General features: G+C 41.7%; 1 protein-coding gene across 7 annotated transcripts in view; it reads left to right on the plus strand.

Annotated features, from left to right (window-relative positions):
* The first annotated feature begins 474 nt into the window (after positions 1 to 474).
* Positions 475 to 19,000, plus strand: part of Plagl1 (PLAG1 like zinc finger 1) — a 41,322-nt gene continuing 22,796 nt past the window's right edge. For 5 of the 7 annotated variants that reach the window (XM_029533053.1, XM_021221104.2, XM_029533058.1 and 2 more), the window contains exons 1-2: positions 475 to 668; positions 15,539 to 15,577. The gene's annotated coding sequence lies outside the window, so the exon portion shown is untranslated. Of the gene's footprint in view, positions 669 to 1,429; positions 1,468 to 15,538; positions 15,578 to 19,000 lie in introns of all 7 variants that reach the window. The other 2 variants (XM_029533057.1, XM_029533054.1) reach the window with 2 other exon arrangements.

The following is a 19,000-nucleotide window of genomic DNA, read 5'->3' on the forward strand; positions in this document are numbered from 1 at the left end:
TAAGCTCCTCGGCCTCTGGCTTCCAAAGCATCCATCACCCCTGTCCCTCACCCCACACACCCCATCTCTGCCCAGTTTCTGGTTTGCGATGTGGCTGAGGGTGGATCATCTCGGTGAGGATGGAGCGATCAATACTCCACGCAGATTTTCAGACTTGAGTTGAGGCTACCTGCGCCAACGCGGCACCTAGGCGGCCTTGGCTTTGCGCATACAGCCGATGAGTCACCGCTGGGCTGCGTGGCTGTCCTCCCCCGCCGACCCCCGGAGCCCCAACGGGGCCTCCTCCTCACACGTGACACCGGAGGGGGGGGGAGCAGCTCCTCTCGCAGCCCCGCCCGCAGCCTCGTCTGTGCAGCCATCCCCTTGGCTGGCTTGTTGCGCGGCAAAGCCCACAGCATCTGTGATTTGTCACTCAGCTTGGGCAGGGACCGCCCAGAGCCTTGATTTAGTCGGGGCTGGGGCGTTCTCCAACCTCACTCGCCTGGCAGGCGGGAGAACGCTTGGGGAGTTGCGGCCGCGGGCACCGGACTCGCGGCTATCGGAGTGGAGAGCGAGTGGGCATCTCCTGGGCGCCGTCATGGCTGCTTAGGCTGCGCCTGCCTGCAGATCGCGGATCCGGGATCGGAGATCTGACGGCGTCGCCTGAGTCCTGAGTCCAGCTAGGGTAGGTAAGTAAGTGACAGCCGGGGTGTTGCGGGACATGGCATAGCCATGCCGCGGCAGGGTGGGTTGCCGCGCTTACGCGGACCACGGGGTCCTGGGCCCTTCGGGCTCCGAGGTAGTAAACTCTGAACCTGGGTGCTCTAGCTGCAGCCAGAGATGCAGCAAAAGGCTCCGGGTCGATCCAAATGGGCATGGGTGCCGCGCTAGCTCGCACCCGTGCCCTGCCCGTGTGTTATGCGGCACTTAAGCGACGGTCCTTACAACCTGGCGACACTCGGAAGTCACTAACAGGCTAAAAAGTCGGGAAGAGGTGATTTGTGTTCCTTTGGGGGGAAATAGACTTATTCGGATGCTTTAATGATAACTGAGCGCTCTAGCTTGTGCTCTTAAAGTTACTTGAAAATGCTGGACTCCTAAGAATTCCTGGGAGAATTCAGAGCGCAACTTGTATACTTTTCTCCAGTCTCCACATCAACTTTAAGGTCCCTCGCTAGTAAGGGTTTTGGCTTTGTACCGAAAGAAAAAAAAAAAAAGGCTCCAAAAAATGTTGGGAATTTCCCTCGCAACAAATGTGCTACTTTGGTGTTTTAGGAGTCGAGTAAAAATTAAAAATAGAAATGTCCCAGAGTAGATTCTTCTTCTAGGAATCTTCGGCTAATCTCACGCTCCAAGGCAGCGCCTGTTAGCTCGCTGGGGCCTCGCCTCGCCGAGGTGCTGCTCCGCGAAGCACCCCCCCTTCCCCTTCTCTCTGCGTTTTAATCCATAGGTCTGAGTTGGAGTCTGTGCCTGCTTCCTTGGCGTGTGGTAAGTGATTAGTATTTTAGTGACGTATGAAAAGATAAAATGTGTTGTTTTGCGGTTTTTGCTCTGAAACAGTGGGGAAATTTTATACTAATAAATGAGAACGTTCATTTAAATAAAAAAAATCAGAGTTGACGACATCTGACATATGCATTTCCCGACCTTGCTGTCCCGTTCCTCAAACTACATGGAGCAGCGCATTGTTCCAAATGTGAATCCCGTATTTGGAAGTTGTGAAATCATTTAAGGAGACAGTAATAAGAAATTGAAAACCACAAACTGAAAATTTTAAAGTGTCAGACTGTGTCTCAAGTTAGAGGGGTCTTTGTTTTATGCGTCCAACCTTCCCCGTCTTTACACACAAATGTATGTAATGTTGTTCAAAAATGTCATTTCTTACTCTGAGTCATGGTCAAAAAAAGGTTTAAAAGCCACTGCCCTAGGTAAATTTTCATATGCACCAGAGAACAGGTACAAGAAACCTTACTGTGTAGTACCACAAAGCTGGTTGACACCTTCATGTCCGTCTAACTGGGAAACATAAATTATGTACCAGTCATAAAAGGAAGCACAGTACAGGAGCAAATAAACCAGTTTTGTGTTTCTATCCAGACTCCTCTCAGGGCTGAGGGGAAGAAATAAAAACACGTTACTGAATATTGCATGATTTCATCTATGTAAAATTCAGAACCTGGCAGGCAAAGCTATTGTTTAGGGACCCACAGAGATATTAAAAGTCATAAAGGGAAAAATGTAAATGAATGCTATGAACGTCAAGTTCGTGGTGGTCTCCCTGGAGGAGGAGGAGGGGTCAGAAGGTGTGAGTGAACACTAAGCATCCCCGTGATTCTGGGAATTGCCTCATCCCCTGACCACTGGACAGTGACCTGAGCCATGTTTCAGGATTAATAACTATTAATGATACATGTAGATCTGTTACCCCACCCCATCATCAGTATATTAAAGAAAGGGAAGAAGCCCAAATACAGGGCTTGAAATCTCATATTTTCCATTGCGTCATAAAGACCAGGGAGAGTTACCTAGGTAACATAACAGCATTAACATCTTATTTCATTATTTTTCTGGTAGGCACATTGCTATTCATTAAATCCATCATAGGTTCCTATACATTAAACATTTTAAATATATTTTTAAAGAACTTAAGAAAACTGAAATCATTCAGTGTGTTCTTTTTAAAAGTAACTTTGGTGTGTTGGTTGGACATATTTTATTTAGCCATTAAGCTCAGATGAGGTTTTGTTATTAAAAAAGGTAAAAACTACAGAGGTAACAAACCACACAGATTTTGTAACCCCTCACTGCAGGCTGTAAAATGCTGGCATGCTGTGTTTATTTCAACTTCAGTTATTCCATGGCTCCAGGCCATATTTCTTGTGCTCCACGTGTAACTTTATATTTTATTATGTTACACGCTTCTACATTACAGACCAGGACATTTCCAACACTGCAGACATCTCTCTGGGGAAACATTTTTCTGGATACAGGTCATGGATGAAGAAACTTTCAGATAATAAACAGACATTCATCTTTGTGATGTGTGCCTTGATTTTTTTTTTTTAATATGAAAAGTTTGGCTGTTAATGAAATTTATTCCACAATGATTTCTAAAGTGTTTACAGTTTGTATCTTGTTAGTGGTTCAGAAACGCACGCACTTGTGGGTGTAGATGTGCATGTTTTGCTTATGTGGTGAAGATAGTATAAGATAAACTGATTTGATTTGATTAGATTAGATTTTTTTTTTTTTAACTCGGGGAGACTCTGCCAGGGACTTGTTGCACCCCCTCTTTCATGGGCACTGCTCGGATTGGTTTGGGCTTTGCTTCTAGGCTCTGTACCCACTTGTCATCTGAAAATATTACAGGTTTTTTTTTTTTATGCACGGTTGCTTTATAGGTACTATGTGGTTCTGTTTAAGAATTAAAGATGTTTTCATTGTGGTATATTTTTTTTTTCTTTCTTTCCCTGTTCGAGAGGTATTCTCTAGTTCCAATGTGGAGGGTTTGGCAAATTCCTCTCTTGTTACTGAATCTTGATTTGCACTGCAATTAGCACACGTAGCAATACCCCTGGTTGGTTTGCTTTTCAGTGTGTCTTTAGTGCCCTAATTGTTCCTTGTATCATGATGAAGGACACGTAATCAAAGGCTTTCTGGGGACAGTAATATATGTATTGTGTGCGTATGTATGGATTGACACTTTTACCTAAAGTTTCTTTTTCAAGCCTGGGAAGTTTTATCCTTGACTTCATTCTCCCCTGAGCTCCTACTTTTTTTTTTCCCCCTAGGAGCCACAGTTAGATGTATTAAAATTTCTCACACGTTTTTAATCTGGCATTTATATTTTTATCCATGTTGAATTCTGGATGTTATGTCTTTAGATCTACATGCTAGCCACCAAACTTGCTCCTTTCTCCAAATTGAGCTATAAGCGCCTCGAAATTACAAACCGTGGAAAGGGCAAAGACGAAAGGGTGTGGCCTGATGCAATGTCCTCATGGAAATGCCTGTGTGGCTATCCAGATGTGGTCAGAAACTCTTTGCATCCCTGCCCCTTCCCAGTGAGGACCACCCTCCCACTCGACTGTCCTGACTCCAGTCATCATAAACTAGAAAATGTACTTTTTGTATTGTTCTGTTTTTTTGGCTCACGTTGTGTTGTTGAGAGCCATCCAATAATGCATTAAAACTTTGTTTGTTATCCCTTTATACATGGGACTGGCAAACTGGCCTATTAGCCAATTCCAGCCCATTACATATTTTCATACAGCAACCTTTATTGGAACAGTGCCCATTTCTCTATGGAACCATGAGACCCACAAAGCCTAAAGTATTTACTTTCTGTCTGCTAGGGGGATGTTCATTTGCTCCAGCATACATTACAAACACTTAATCCATTTTTTAATACATTATTTTTTTTTACGAACATTTGACTTGTTTTCCATATTGGACTATTACAAATTAAATTGCTATAATGCTTTTTTTTTTTTTTAAAAAAAATGAATTTACTTTCTTTCAATTATGCATATGTGTGTCTATATTTGTGGCGTTCCACAAAGGTAAGTGCAGGTACCCGCGGAAGCTGGAGATGCTGGGATCGCCCTGGAGCTGAAGGACCAGTAGGTACTGGGAACTGGGCGGGGTAGGCTGTGAAAGAGCACTGTTTGCTCTTAACTGCTGAGGTATGTCTCCATCCCCTGATGTTTTTGGAACTCATTGGTGGAGACATGTCTCTCAGGTTCAGATTGAATGTCCCTAAGCTTAGTCTTTTTGAATCTTTGAACCTTTTGGGCACTAATATGCCACAAGTGGAGAATCCCACACCTGGGCTTAAATGATAAGTTTCAGTCAAATGCAAGTGAATAAAAATAGTATATAGATATGATATGCATCAAGCATATATGACCCCTAGCTGAGGGGGCTATACAACTCAGTACATTCCTACCTAGCACCCCTGAGGCTCAGGGTTCAATACCCAGACCTACAAATAAGGAAGTAAATAAACAAACAAATAAAGTGCATTTTATATGCAGACTTGGGTCCCACTCCAAAAATATCTTACGCATATTACAACTTTAAAAAATATCAAAGGGACATCTAATCTGCACAGCCCAAGATGTTGAATTTATTTATGTATGTTTGTTGCATTATCATATTTATAACGAGTGGCATTTACAGTTTTTTTTCTGAGACAGGTCACACTGGGTAGTGCTTGCTGGCTTAGAACTTAGTATGTATTCCAGGCCAGCTTTAAACTCCCACCCCTGCCTTTCAGGGCTGGGACATCACAGATTCTCTGTGAAGACGTGCCTGCTTACATATCTTAAAATTTTAAAATTTTGTTCATTTTAATTCCTAATAGTTCTGGAAGGGTGACTCACCAGGTACCTGCTTACAAATTGTTATTTTTTGAAACAAGGTCTCCCTGTGTAGATCTGGGATGCTGCCAACTCCCCATGTAAATTAAATCAGCTGGCTTTGAACTCACAGAGGTCCACCTGCCTCTGCCTCCAGAGTGCTAAGATTAAAGGTGTGTGCCATCTGGCCTGTCAATACATATTTTTTGCCTCTGGAATTTAGTTTGTCATTTGCCTCACACGCTCTCATATTCCCCCACCCCATCTGTGTGTGCCTCTGTGTGTTTGTGCATATGTGTGTGTGTGTGTGTGCGCGCGCGCGCGCGCGCCCATGTGCATGCCTGTAAGTTAAAGCTTGAGTTTAGGGCCTGGTACAGGCTAGGAAATCGTTTTGTCACTGAGTTACACACACAGCCTAATTTAGTGGTGCCTTTTGATAAGCAGTATTACTTCTATGAAGTCCAATTTATCAGGGTGTTTTGGGGGTGGGGAGCAGGGTAATAGTGTTTCTATGAGTCTTGCCCAAATATGATTTTACAATCTCATTTGCCTGTGGCCTCTATGAGAAGGTCTGTATTTCTTTTTTTCTTTTTCTTTTTCTTTTTTTTTTTTTTAGTCCTCACAGTGGATTTGTGATTATTGCTATTTGATCCTCCTGTATGTGTTAAGTCAGGATCAAGATGACTTTTTCCATGTGGGCAAGTAACTACTATCTAAATTAATTGAAAATAATCAATTTTTTTTATTGAAGGATGACAGAATCTTTGTAGAAAAATGAAAGATCATGCAATTGGGTCTATTTCTGAATTTGTTCTCTTCCACTTAAGATTGCTTTTCAATTCTCAAGTTATTATCAGGCAATCTTATTAACATGGTTTACAGTGTTTTGTTTTGTTTTTTTTTTCTTGCATTAGGCATTAAAAAGGGAGACTCGTGCTTATTAGACAAACATTCATTCCACCACTAGGCTACTTTTCTAGGGACTAAAGCCTTTGGCAAGGTCTTGTGGCTTCTCTAATCCCCCCTCCCCATGTGTGTGTGTGTGTGTGTCTATGTGTGTGTGTGTTACATATGCAGATATGCAGGTACACTTCCTTATATGGGCAAATATGAAGGCCAGAGGTCAGCATATGTCTCCATCTTGGTATTTGAGACAGGATCTTTGAACCTGAAGCTCACCCTTTGCTAGACTGACTGCCAGCAAGCCCCGCCCATTGGCCTGTCTCTCCTTCCACAGTACTGAGGTGCCAGGCCTCACTTTTTATGTGGGTGCTGAGGGTCTAAAGTCCTCATGGCTGTAAGCAAGGGCTTTACCCACTGGGCTGTCTTCCCACCCTTGGATTTTTTTTCTTAACTTTCAATGAAATTCTTTGCATTTGCGTATAAACTTTTAGAGTGAGCTTGTGGATGTCCATTGTAAGGATCTTTCACAGTTTTATTTATGATTATTGTACTTGATTTACCAAATAATTTTTGGAAATTGTCCATTGACATATCCATTGACATCATAATGAATATAGTCTACATTTCCATTGTATAAATTCTTTGATTACTCTTATTGTTATTTTGTAGCTTACTATGTAGAGGACTTACACACTATTAAGTCTCATTGTCTTGCCAAATCATTCATTGAGTAGTGTATATCTTTGGAAGGATTTCCTAAATGTATAATTATTTAGAAAGGGTGTCTAGCCTTAAAATGTCTGTTAAATGAGTTTGGGAGGTTCTTGCCTATACAATAAGGCAATAAAAAACAAACAGATTGGAAAACTAAATTTAAACATTAAATTAAAAAATTATAGAATTATATCATATTATAAAATTTTTAGATTTGCCAAGATAGTAGAGTATTTTTATATACTCTCCACCCACTTTCCTGTGTTAATGTCTTATAGAACTATTAGACATTTACAAAAATAAGTTAACATTGGCATAATACTTTAAGCCAGTGGTTTTCAACCTTCCTAATGCTGCAACCCTTTAATATAGTTCATGTAGTGTATGTCCTCTACATACGTACCCTAAAATTATTCCACTGTTACTTCATAACTGTAATTTTGCTACTGTTATGACTACCTTTTAATTTAGATTTGTGTACTTTCACAATTACGTAAATGGTCTAGATTTGAGTGTCGAACATCACAAGGTATTTACAGTTTTGTAGATGGTCTAGATTTGGGTGTTGAATATCACAAGGCATTTACCCTTCCAATTTGTATCTTCTCTGGGGCCACACAGTATCCACATCAACTAGTGATATTTACCAAACCATGTAGTTGTTGGGTTAGGCAGAAACCGTGGTTTCTGTTATGTTTCTCATCATTATATCACATTTCCTTGTTATTTACTCTCCTTGTTAGAAGAGAGTACACATTCAAGAGATGAGAAGAATTTAAAATAATCTACAGATATATGTTAAAGCCACCATAGTAATTAATATTTTGAAGGAGCTATTTTGAGGTGCCTTGATAATGCTGTGAACTCGTGAATATGTCCCTTCTCCTACCTTAGAACTGACTGTTTTTCAAGTCCTGGTTCTCTTTACTTGAGGACAGTGATTAGAAGCCAGTCTCTAGGGATTCTCCTGTTGCTGATCCCTCACTGTTTCTAAGTCAGCTCAGTGGTGATTCTATAGATTTGTGCCCAACCTCAGACTTGCCCAGTGCCTTCTGTAACTACTGATGTCACCACATTTGCTGCTCTTGGTAGGATGAGGGATGAGTTTTATATAAATTCTACAAGAATTTTAGTGCCAGTTCTCCATGAAGGACCCTCTTGGGTTTTTTTTTTTAAATAGAGATAGCTTTGAACTCATAGGTTAATTGTAAAAGAATGGATGTATCTGTAACTTCTAGTCATTCTGTTCACCCCACCTGACTTTTTAAAAATGTCCCTGATTGGTCCTTTAAAAAGGACACATGCACACTTTGTTAGGTACCCTCTGGATCCTTATAATCCTCACAATGTATATTTCCCTTTGTTTCCATGCTCCTAAAAGTAGCCAGTTCCTCCATGGTAAATAGTCCTATACACCCTCAGAAATGGCACTTACTTGTTATTTTCCCTAATGGTCATGTGCTGTGTTGTTCCTTTGTGTTCTTTCACTGGCCAGGGCAGCAAGCCTTAGCCATGGTGGCTGTGGATGTTCTTATCTTGTGTCTGAATTAAATGGGAGTGCTGTGGCTCAGTCCTGTGGACTCACGAATGATACTGATTTTATAAAGCCCGCTCTCTAATCTACTAGATTGCAGAGCCCAGTGGCTTTCCTAGTTTGATCCCTTTGTGGCACAGTAAAATCTTGGGCAATTGCTTAGCTTCTCAGCTTCTTAATTTTCCCATGTGAGGGTTATGAACATTCCTTTCCTCTAGCTAGGTCACATTCAATTTATTTTCTCCTTTGACTTTTTTAGCATCTAATAGATTACTTTGTTCTAATTATTGCTTAGTCATCAAATCGGCTCATGCTAATTAAACCTTGGGTATATATCTATGGTTGGGATTTAATATACTTTCTAGTGTGATACTTATGAATCATAAAGCAACCATTCTTTGACTATAGCAAAGAACACAATGAATGATAGATTCCTAAAAGAGTATTGCACGAGAGCTTAGCAACCAACAGGGCAACTTTCCAGACTTTCTGGAGCGATTTTTATCTGAGTCTTTGATAAGATAGAGATATAGCTAGCTTTTGCCTGCACAAATTCAACAGTTGCCTGCTTCGTGGCAAATCCCCGCTACAGAAAGGGAAAAAAAAGAGTCTAGCTTGTATTACATTAGCTACATGAGGTTTCTTAATTTTGTGTTTAGAATTTCTACCGTATATTCATTCACCAACAATATTTTGAGCACCTTCATGCCAGGCAATGTATTTTGCTTGTTTGAATACATCCATGTCCTTGAGGACGTAGAGGTCAGTCAGTATTATAGTGAAGATTGGAAGATGAGGCTACCTGTATCAATTTGGGAAGACTCACTACTCTATTTAATTGATAAAATTAAGCTTTGTAACCCCCTCCTAGTTTTTTTTCATTCCCATCAGCCCCACAGCTTGTTGACCATGGCCCTGGTTGTCATGTGTAATTTCCCTCGCTGTACAGTTTCCTGCCCGTCACATCATGAGGGATGACCTCTTGCTATGACATTCTTGAATCCCAGTCCTTGTGAAAAGAGGTTCTTTGTTCCTGGCCTGGCTGTGGCCCCTCCTTGCTCCCCCCCCCCCCCCCCCCCTTGCTGGTCTCCCTGTATCTGCTGCTTCTTAGACTGAGTCCCCCAGTCAGGTGGTCACCACCTCTTACCAGTTCCAGAGGATTCTTTCTACTGGGCCAATGGATTGTGTTCTTCCTTTTGCCATTTTCCCTATGTTTAGTATATTCACTTCCACTAATTTGCAACCCAGACTTTCTAGGTCCTGTTCTGAGGCTATATGATAATCCTTCTCGCTAGATCAGAGCCCTGTTATTTGTGATCTATGGTTCTTCTTAAATTGTTAGGTTTCATCATCCTTTTTTTTTTTTTTTTCTTTTCAATCTAAATGTCAGTTCCAGCCAGTCAGGTTCTTAGAGATTCTGTTCAAACGCCCTGCATGGTACTTACCATACAAGACAATTGCCAAATAGCTCCCACTATTAAATAGCCATGGTAATTGTGCTTGGTTTTGCAAGGTAAGTAGAATTAACTCTGTTTCCAATTGTGAAGAAACTCAGCAAAGAGAGCAAGAAACTTGCCCAACACCTTATAGTTAGTAAGTTGCAAGACAGGTTTGACTGATTCCAAAGCTTTTGCTTGTCCAGGCTGTATTATTGCCTTGGTGCTAAAAATACCTGGCTAAATAAATGAAATCACTGAGTAGAAATATTTACAGTAAAGCAAGCATGGAGAGGTGCTTCTGTCTTCCTTGTCAGTGTGCTGCTCCGACTCTGACCTTTGAGACCGTGCTAATTGTGTACACTAACCAGCTCAGGCTTTCTTTAGATTTCCCTTCTGATTTTTATATTGTTCCTAATGGATGAGTTTTCAGTGTTCTTCAGTGGGCTCAGACAAACAGGGGAAAAAACCTCACCTTACTCCATATTTCATTGTTTTGGCTTTTTATTTGTTTTTTTGTAGAGCTGAGATTCAAACCCAAGACCTTGAAAATGCTAGGCAGGTACTCTTCCGCACACACCACCTTTAGCCCAGTTTCCCCTACTTTTTGGGCTTTTCTATCTTTGCCTCGCTGACTTTTAACAAATATTTGAGCCTTTTTTTTTTTTTTTCAAACTTTTTGTGTGTTTTCTGCCAATATCCTAATATTTGTCACTTGCTTTGGAATGGTGACATGGAGCTGCCTAGCCACCAGGAGCATCACCTGGGCCTTCTAGATTCAAAGGGAAGTGGGGCCTGCCTGGGTGGTTCTTTGGGAACTGTATTAAAGGGTCACAGCATCAGGAAGTGTGGGAACCACTGAGATAGGGCCCAACCCTTGTGGCCTCATCTAACCTTAGTTACTTCTGGGCCAGTGGGGTCTCTAGGTGTAGTCTCAGCTGGGGTTGTACATAAAGATGTGATGGACTCATTTTGTTTGTACCTGAGCCATCGGCAGGGGGAAAATGTTGAAATGGAGACAAGCTGCTTACGTGTTTATGATGTTGTCTCTCATTCCCCATCTCGTATCTTAACAGGCATAAAGTCAGGGGTTTTTGTTGTTGTTGTTGTTGTTTGTTTGTTTGTTTTTTACAGCGCCATTACTATGNCTCCTGGTTGAGATGTTGAGAGCTTGTGTAAGGTGGAGAGCTGACCATTTGGCCAGCCTTCTGTGAAGTATGCCTGCCTCTCTCGCATGCTTTTAGTGTAATGCCTTGTTGCGCTCTAAAGAGATGTTTCAAGCTGCAATCTAGAGAATTGCTTTTTAAAAGCCATGGATGTGCCATTCAGCACGAGGCTTTGAAATCCGCGATGTACGGGAAAATTAGCGACTCCTGACATCTCTTTGCAATTATAAAAGTGACACAGATCCAAATCTAGCCTGTGATTTTACATATTTACATATATGTATATATGTATGCATATATGTATGTATGTATGTTTGACATAGGATACCCCAAAGGAAGCAAAATGTTTCTTCCTGGGCCCTCCGTCTGGTCATTGTTTTGAGCATCTTCCTGTTCTTAGTCACAGGTGGAAGGGAGGGTTAGAGAAATTACCTCACTTGGGGAACGAACCATTTTTTTGGGTCATTTTAACACTTCAGCCTGAGAGGCCTTTGTCTGTGGCAGCGCAATAGTCTTCCAATCCTGGATGGTTTTTTAGGTATTTATTTATATATTGTGTTTTCAGGCAGTCATGTGTGCAAAGAAACATACCCTTCATTTCTTTTCTTTTCGGTATGGTCCTCAGATGGATGCTGTAGTTTTATTGTCTCACATCTGTGGTTCCTCTGAGACTTCAATGAAGCTGTCTGGGACTTCCTGGTTTCTCTTAGGATCTTAGTCTTTATTTAATGCTTCCCCTATCACGTGTCTTCAGGCAATTTAATTTAACAACATTTTCCTGAACTTGTGCCCTTCGAAATCTTCTAGACATTCTCTGTTAACTGAGTCTCACCACATAGTGAGAGCTGGCCTTGAACTAGTGATGGTCTTGCCTCAACCACCCCTGCCCCTGCCGCCATGCCTGTGAGACAGAATCCATGGTTGTATGAACCTGACATTCATGTCGTCGAGAGTGGTTAGCATCTCCCATAGATCCTGGGACTTCTTTCTTCAGTGAGATTGTGCAGCTGGAGCAGGTCCAGCAAGTAGAGTGGAGCAGGTCCAGCAAGTAGAGTGGAGCAGGTCCAGAGGCAGGGGTCATGTTCACCCAGGCCTTGTGGCAGTTCTGAGGAGGCACAGTTGTCTTTGTGCCTGGAAAAATGAGAGTAGGATGTGAGGTGACTACAGGGGCCAGTGCCAAGCTCTACAATGCTAAGTCAGCTTTGAGCTAGCCCCGGGGGGAGCTACATTCTTTGATCACCTGAATTGAGGCTCTTATCTTGACAATGTAAATTCTCACAGTCCCGTTTGTGATAGATAAAACAGTTTTTGCAGGCTTTGTAATGAATTTACATCAACTCTAAATTCTCTTATGTCTTGGGGGTAATGGGACTGGGTCATATAACTCAGAATGGCACCCTTATCACACCGCCATCTAATGGGGACAACTAAGAGAAAGGAGCCATTACAAAGCCCAGGGTCCCTGAATCCAGGTGATCAAGGTCAAGTTCGTGCTCTACTAAGGTGATGCTGGGAAGGATTTTTATTCCCTTTCAGCCACGACTGAGTTTTATCAAGGAGATAGATCCACCAATTCTTCAGGTTGTCAAAGCAAATTAAGTTACACAAATAGCTAATGCAGGTATACAGGTAATTCCTTTCTCAAATAAAAATAATGAAGAGTAGTGATTCTCTAAGTGTAAGTCTGTGGTTTTTCTGCATGGAGGATGACATAAGAGAGGAAGGAGGTGTAGGTACTTGCAGTTCCTAGTCTGATGTCCTGAGTGCTTTGGGGAGGACCAGGGCTCCTGAGTATCTCCAAACAGGGGTTTTACACTCACAGTCTTATAATCTCTCTTAATCGGCAACCTCCTGACATTTCAAATGATGGCATGAATAATTATCCTCTGATAAAGTGTTTTGAAGAAGAGCCAGCCTGGGAAGCGAGTAGGAAGCAAGGCAGTGGTGACCTTCCAGAAGTTTCTCAGAAAAAGAGCAGGTGTTGAGCAGAGCTGTAGGGAGCTATTAAGTCAAGGTATGTTTGCTTTTAAAGTTGGGATATACCAGAGTATATTGAATAGTGGGGATATGTGTCTTAGTGAATAGGCAGGACATGGAAACATAGAGAAATGTCTAGAAAGAGAGGTGGTGAATGGCTTCTGGCTCTAGGAAGATGTTGTCCTGTGGCTGGAGGGAAGTCTGTATATTTAGAGTTGGGAAGGTAAGATGCCTTATGCAGTAGCTTTTGTTTTCCCAGTGAGCCATGAGGCAAGGGGATATGTGTCCAAGCTTTAGGGGTGGGAAGGGCAGCTGGAAGAGAGGAAATGTGTGGAATGACCACAGTATGGGGGGGCATTATGAAGCTCCAGTCTCTGGAGTCTTGGGGAGAGCAAGTTGGCAGAGTTAAAGCGTTCAGTGTGTATACGTGTTCCCACAGTGAAGAAAGTGCATTTGAGTAACTGAGAGGAACTATAAAAGTTTAGTTAAAATATATGAACTAATAATGGCTCCTAGAAATGGAATAAAATGTAAGCATTTTAGAACTGCTGATAGATTAACATGTGGATAAGGTAGAGTTGACGCCATCCCTTAAAACGAGGAACAAGAAGAGGTAGCTTCATATGGAAGTGAAACTCACTCCACTCCCTTGCTTTTATGTATAACTTATATGCACAGCCACCAATGCTAGTAATGAGTCTGCCTCCCTCGGCCACCTCCTGACCCTAGACCATTAAGGGAACATCTGTAAACAAAGCATACCCCGAATATCTGGGACAAGATATTAGTGGCTTACTGGCTACATGCCTCTCAAGTATTCTTGAGTTGGCCGACCTGCCACAGTTATACATAAATATGTTGCTTTGTTTTGCAAGAGAAAATAGCTACTATTCTTTAGTGATAATGCTATATCATTAAGATAATAAAACCTACAGAAATTTTGTCCTGATAAGTATTCTACTAAATTATTATCATTATTTGGATATTACCTCTGGGTTGTTAGATGTATCTATTGGCTAAAGAGCCTAATTTTGAAGCTTTTTGTCTGTGACTGAAAATTTCACTTCTCATCTTCCCTTTCACTAGATGAATGAGCATTTTTCAAGGGGGCAGCATGGCTCTGTGATTGGTTTGTTGTTCTAATTAGGGGTCTTCTTGTTGTGTGCGCCATCCTCTGGGTTTTTTTTTTTTTTTTTTTTGACCATTTTCCATCATTTCGTGTTTGAATACAGAACAATTTTCATTTTGTAAATTACCGTTCCGGTCTGGTTAATGTGCTGCATACACTTGAGAGACTGAAACAACATAATTGAGAATTCCAGGCCAGTTTGGGTTATAGAATGTGAGTTTGTCTCATAAAACCAAAACAAGACGGAACAGAACAAAACACTCGCATCATTGTTCAGGGACATTTTTCCTATTCAGTTTCTCTATATTAAGGTGAAATCTAGCAATAATTGGGGGCTTTGTGATGATAGCACAACATATTTTGATGTCATTAATATTGATTATCTTGAGGGACAGTTGAGCCTGGACGACAATGATCTGGTTCCAAACACTGCTAGTGTAATTATATATAACTTATTCACCCTTCCAGTGCCACTCAGGGTTGATAGTGGTATATGTATACTAATTAAAGTAATATGGAAAAGACCTACATGGTCCTATGGTAAATATCTAAAAAGTTTCTTGTTAGAGCTACGTTGAAAATATGGAATGCAAATTCAGAGATCATGTCCACGTTAACAGTTTGGGTTTTAAAATAAGTTGTTTATCCTGAAATAGCCATGAGAAGAAAGAGAATTTAAAACTTATCCCAATGCATAAAAAGAGAATTCTTTAATCATGATTTAATATACAGCTTGGTAGTAGTCACTTAAGTATGAGAGGAGTCTTTTCTTTCTTTTTTAAATTTTTTATTAAATATTTTCTTCATTTACATTACAAATGCTATCCCAAACGTCCCCTATACCCTCCCCCCCCTGCTCCCCTACCCACCCACTCCCACTTCTTGGCCCTGGTGTTCCCCTGTACTGGGGCATATAAAGTTTGCAAGACCAAGGGGCCTCTCTTCCCTTAATTAGTGGATTCATGTTTAATGTTGAAGCAGGCATAAGCTTGATGGTGGTAGTTATACTTGGATGTGAAATGGCGGTGGGGGACCCTTGTGGTGGTGGACCCGCTCTGTATCTTGACTTTGGTGGTGATATGAGCCTGTGGTAAATGCATACAAGTCAATGCACACATCCAATAAAACTGGAAAAATCGCAAAAGACTCTGAATTGTATTAACAGCATTTTCTCTTGTAACATAATATACGGTTTTGTGAAATCTCGATGCTGGGGGAAATTAAGTCAAGGCTGTCTTAAAAGTGAACTCGGATCTCCAGCAGTCTCAAGATTCAACCGTCAACCAAGGCACGCACCCAACTGTTGTGTGATAGTCAACAAATACTCTGTTTGCTTTCAGGTTGTTTCTGCTCGATTGGTCCAGAGTGTCATCGGCTTCGTAAGTTCATATTTCTTTCTTTCTTTTTTTTTTTCCCCCCTCCTTTTTTTTTTTTTTTTTTTTTTAAATCCCCTTCCCAGGATCTTGCCTTCCCTTATCCCAGAGGAATATCTTTGTAAATGACTTGGGACAAACTAATTTCATTATTTGGCTCATAGACTGGTATTTTTACAGTCCTTTTCAGTGGATCCCAATGCTAGGAGATGAATTATTTTGAGGGTAGTAACATGACGGCTTATTCAGTGTAGTTGGGGAGAGAGGACTTCAGTGGATAATTATACCCATAGTACAGAGCGTCTGTGTATAACGGGAGCAGCGTGAGATTTGAAAACTGAACACTTGGAGTTTCTATCCTGCTGCTGTGTGACATCGGCAAGTCTCTTCACCTCGCTAGAGCCCATTTCCCCCCCCCTCTGAGAAGCACATTCATAATGCCTCAGTCAGTTGAGAGGAAGATCAAGTTGTAATATCGCAGTTCTTTGCAAATACTTCTGAAAGATTGGCAAATGAGCCGATGAGTGTGTTTGACCCTTGCCACAGGCTTTCTTAAAGTAGTAAATTTCATGAGTACTTCTGAAAAAATAATTTGATGTAGAGTCGCTTAATGAGTTTCCAGAGAACCTTGTTTGAGTCAGAGTGACCTGCAATTATGTGAAGCTGTTCATAAGACCAGCTTCCTGTAATGAAGCGAGCTTTGGAGGCATGCTAATTTCACAGTACCTTGTAAAGACATTCTTGACAGATATTTCTGTCTCCATTTCAGAAGACTAGGAAAACAGAGATATTAGTGTCACCCCTTAACCTGAAGCGCGTCAATGGGCAGATTTAGCTTAACATTCTTGATAAAACAGCCATTTGTCTTTGTCACAAGCCAACTGTCTCCCCCTACCTGCCTTTATCATCTTCTTCCCTTTCCCTTTTGTCTCTTTTTCTCCTTCTTTAGTTATCTGAGAGAGGGTCTCCTAATTGAGCCTAGGGTCGCCCTTGAACTCGTGACCCAACAACGTGAGTGTCTGAGGGCCATGCTGAGATTGCCAGCGTGTGCTATCACAGTCGCCACTTTGGCCTTTTTAAAGCTCATTCCTGTCTAATAAGTGGGAGACTCTCACAGAGGGCCGTTGACTACTCTCTGTGGTACCTCTGCAGCAGTTAAAGATAGACAAGAATCAGGGAATTCAGGGCTCAGGAAATCTGTGGTGAGCCCTAGGACAGTACTGAAGCTTGGATCTGGGCATGTGGGAAGGGTGTGTTCTGCATCAAGAAGTGGGTTTTCCATACCTTTAGTTCCAATATTGTTTATTTTCTCTTCAGTTTAGGAATTTTGGAAGGTAAGCCATCTCTCCTGTTTACACAGGATAAGTGACAGACACGAACACATTTCATCACAGGGTCTGCTGAAGGTCGCCTCAAAGGAGCAGTTCTGAATTCAAGGGCAAATTTAGAAACCCTTTTAATTATGTTTGTTTAATAGAGGTAACTCCACCCCCCCCCTTGGGAACACACATTTTCTTTCAGACTCTGTTGGTTCGCCCTGCCCTGGCTAGCCCTCTTCACTCCCACAAGTGTGCAAACACTCCTTCACACAGACACCACTATTTAGGACCAGGTTACCCAGCTAGATTCCCCAAGTCAAAGGGGAAAAAAAATAGTAACTGTTTCGCCCCTGTTCCTATTTCTGTTTAGCAAACAGAATTTATACAAATACGCTTCTCTGAGCTTCCCTGGGGACGGCGCTTTCGGGAACACCTAAGAAGTTAGAAATTACACTTTTCCACTTGAAGTGACCAGGAGCTTGTACGGTATAGGGGCTTTGCTGGAACACAGGAGTGGATTGATAAGGGGCTGGTGGTGGTGGTGGGGGGACCTTCCACCACACCTACGCAACTGTTAGGTTGGGAAGAAAGTTTCCAGAGAGTTTGGGTTCAGTGGCATAAAAGAAATTTCAGATGGTTAAGTGGATCACCGTTCGGAAAGATATCATGGAAGAAGAAAGGGAGAGCATGCGAGAGAAGAAGTTTATTTATGGAATGTCAGGGGGCCGTTGAGGCCCAGCAGGCTCTAGAAACCTAGGGCTTTCCTCAAGGTCTGTTTTCTCCTTCTGACCTTGGATGAACTAGTGAGCAATATATTATGCCAGCCGACTGTGTCATTTTGTCACGGTTAGCATTCTGGACTGTCACTGGAATGTAGGAAACAGATGAATTTGAATTGAACCATGAGGTGGTCTGTCAGGCCCTCTCCTGGTCTCAAGGAGACCTGTGGCAGTGTGTGTGTGTGTGTGTGTGTGAGAGAGAGAGAGAGAGAGAGAGAGAGAGAGAGAGAGAGAGAGAGAGAGAGAGATTGATTTTCTTTACCCAGCATACATTGAAAGATACCTAGGCCAATTCCTCAACTTAGATTTTTTTTTTGAAATAAACCCTTTCTTGAAGACTCAGCAGCTCCACCACAAATGCAAAAACCAAAACCTACAATTGTGAAATGGAGAGATCTGTTTGGAGACATCCTAGGTGAATCACAAAGTCAAACAGACTTTAAGCTGTTGCATTTCCTCAACACGACCAGCTTCCACATGCTTCTTATGCCTTCATCATCCCTCTATCATAACAAGAATAGCAGTAGATAAGACATGCAAACTGTCAGGCAACAGTCGTGGTTTACATTTAATCCCAGCACTTGGGAGGCAGAGACAGGCAGATCTCTGAGTTAGAGGCCAGCTGGTCTCCAGAGTGAGTTCCAGAACAGCAGGGACAAAACAGAGAAACCCTATCTTGAAAAACAAAATCATGTAAACACTCCCTAGTGAGCATTTACTGCTCACAAGGGTTGCACTCCAACACTCCAGCAAGTTCTCTGTTTATGAAAGGCAAGAGAAAGGAAGGCCTACAAAAAGCAAAGCAGGGTAGAGCAAGAAGCCTTCTGAAAGTTAAACCTTCTGCTTTCTTTTGCTAAAGCAGCCATCTTCCTTGAATAGGCAAACATAGCACCCTCTACTGGGATAGTAGAAACAAAAAGAACTATACAAAGAATCAACCAAACCAGGAGCTGGTTCTTTGAGAAAATCAACAAAATAGATAAACTCTTAGCTAGACTCACTAGAGGGCACAGGGACAAGATCCTAATTAACAAAATCAGAAATGAAAAGGGAGATATAGCAACAGAAACTGAGGAAATCCAAAAAAATCATCAGATTCTACTATAAAAGTCCATACCCAACACAATTGGAAAACCTGGATGAAATGGACAATTTTCTAGACAGATACCAGGTACCAAAGTTAAATCAAGATCAGATTGATGACCTAAACAGTCCTATATCCCCCAAAGAAATAGAAACAGTCATTAATAGTCTTCCAACCAAAAAAAGCCCAGGACCAGATGGGTTTAGTGCAGAGTTTTATCAGACCTTCAAAGGAGACCTAATTCCAA

The sequence above is a fragment of the Mus pahari genome, chromosome 21 (assembly GCF_900095145.1).
Source record: "Mus pahari chromosome 21, PAHARI_EIJ_v1.1, whole genome shotgun sequence".
In the NCBI taxonomy this organism is placed as follows: Eukaryota; Metazoa; Chordata; class Mammalia; order Rodentia; family Muridae; genus Mus; species Mus pahari.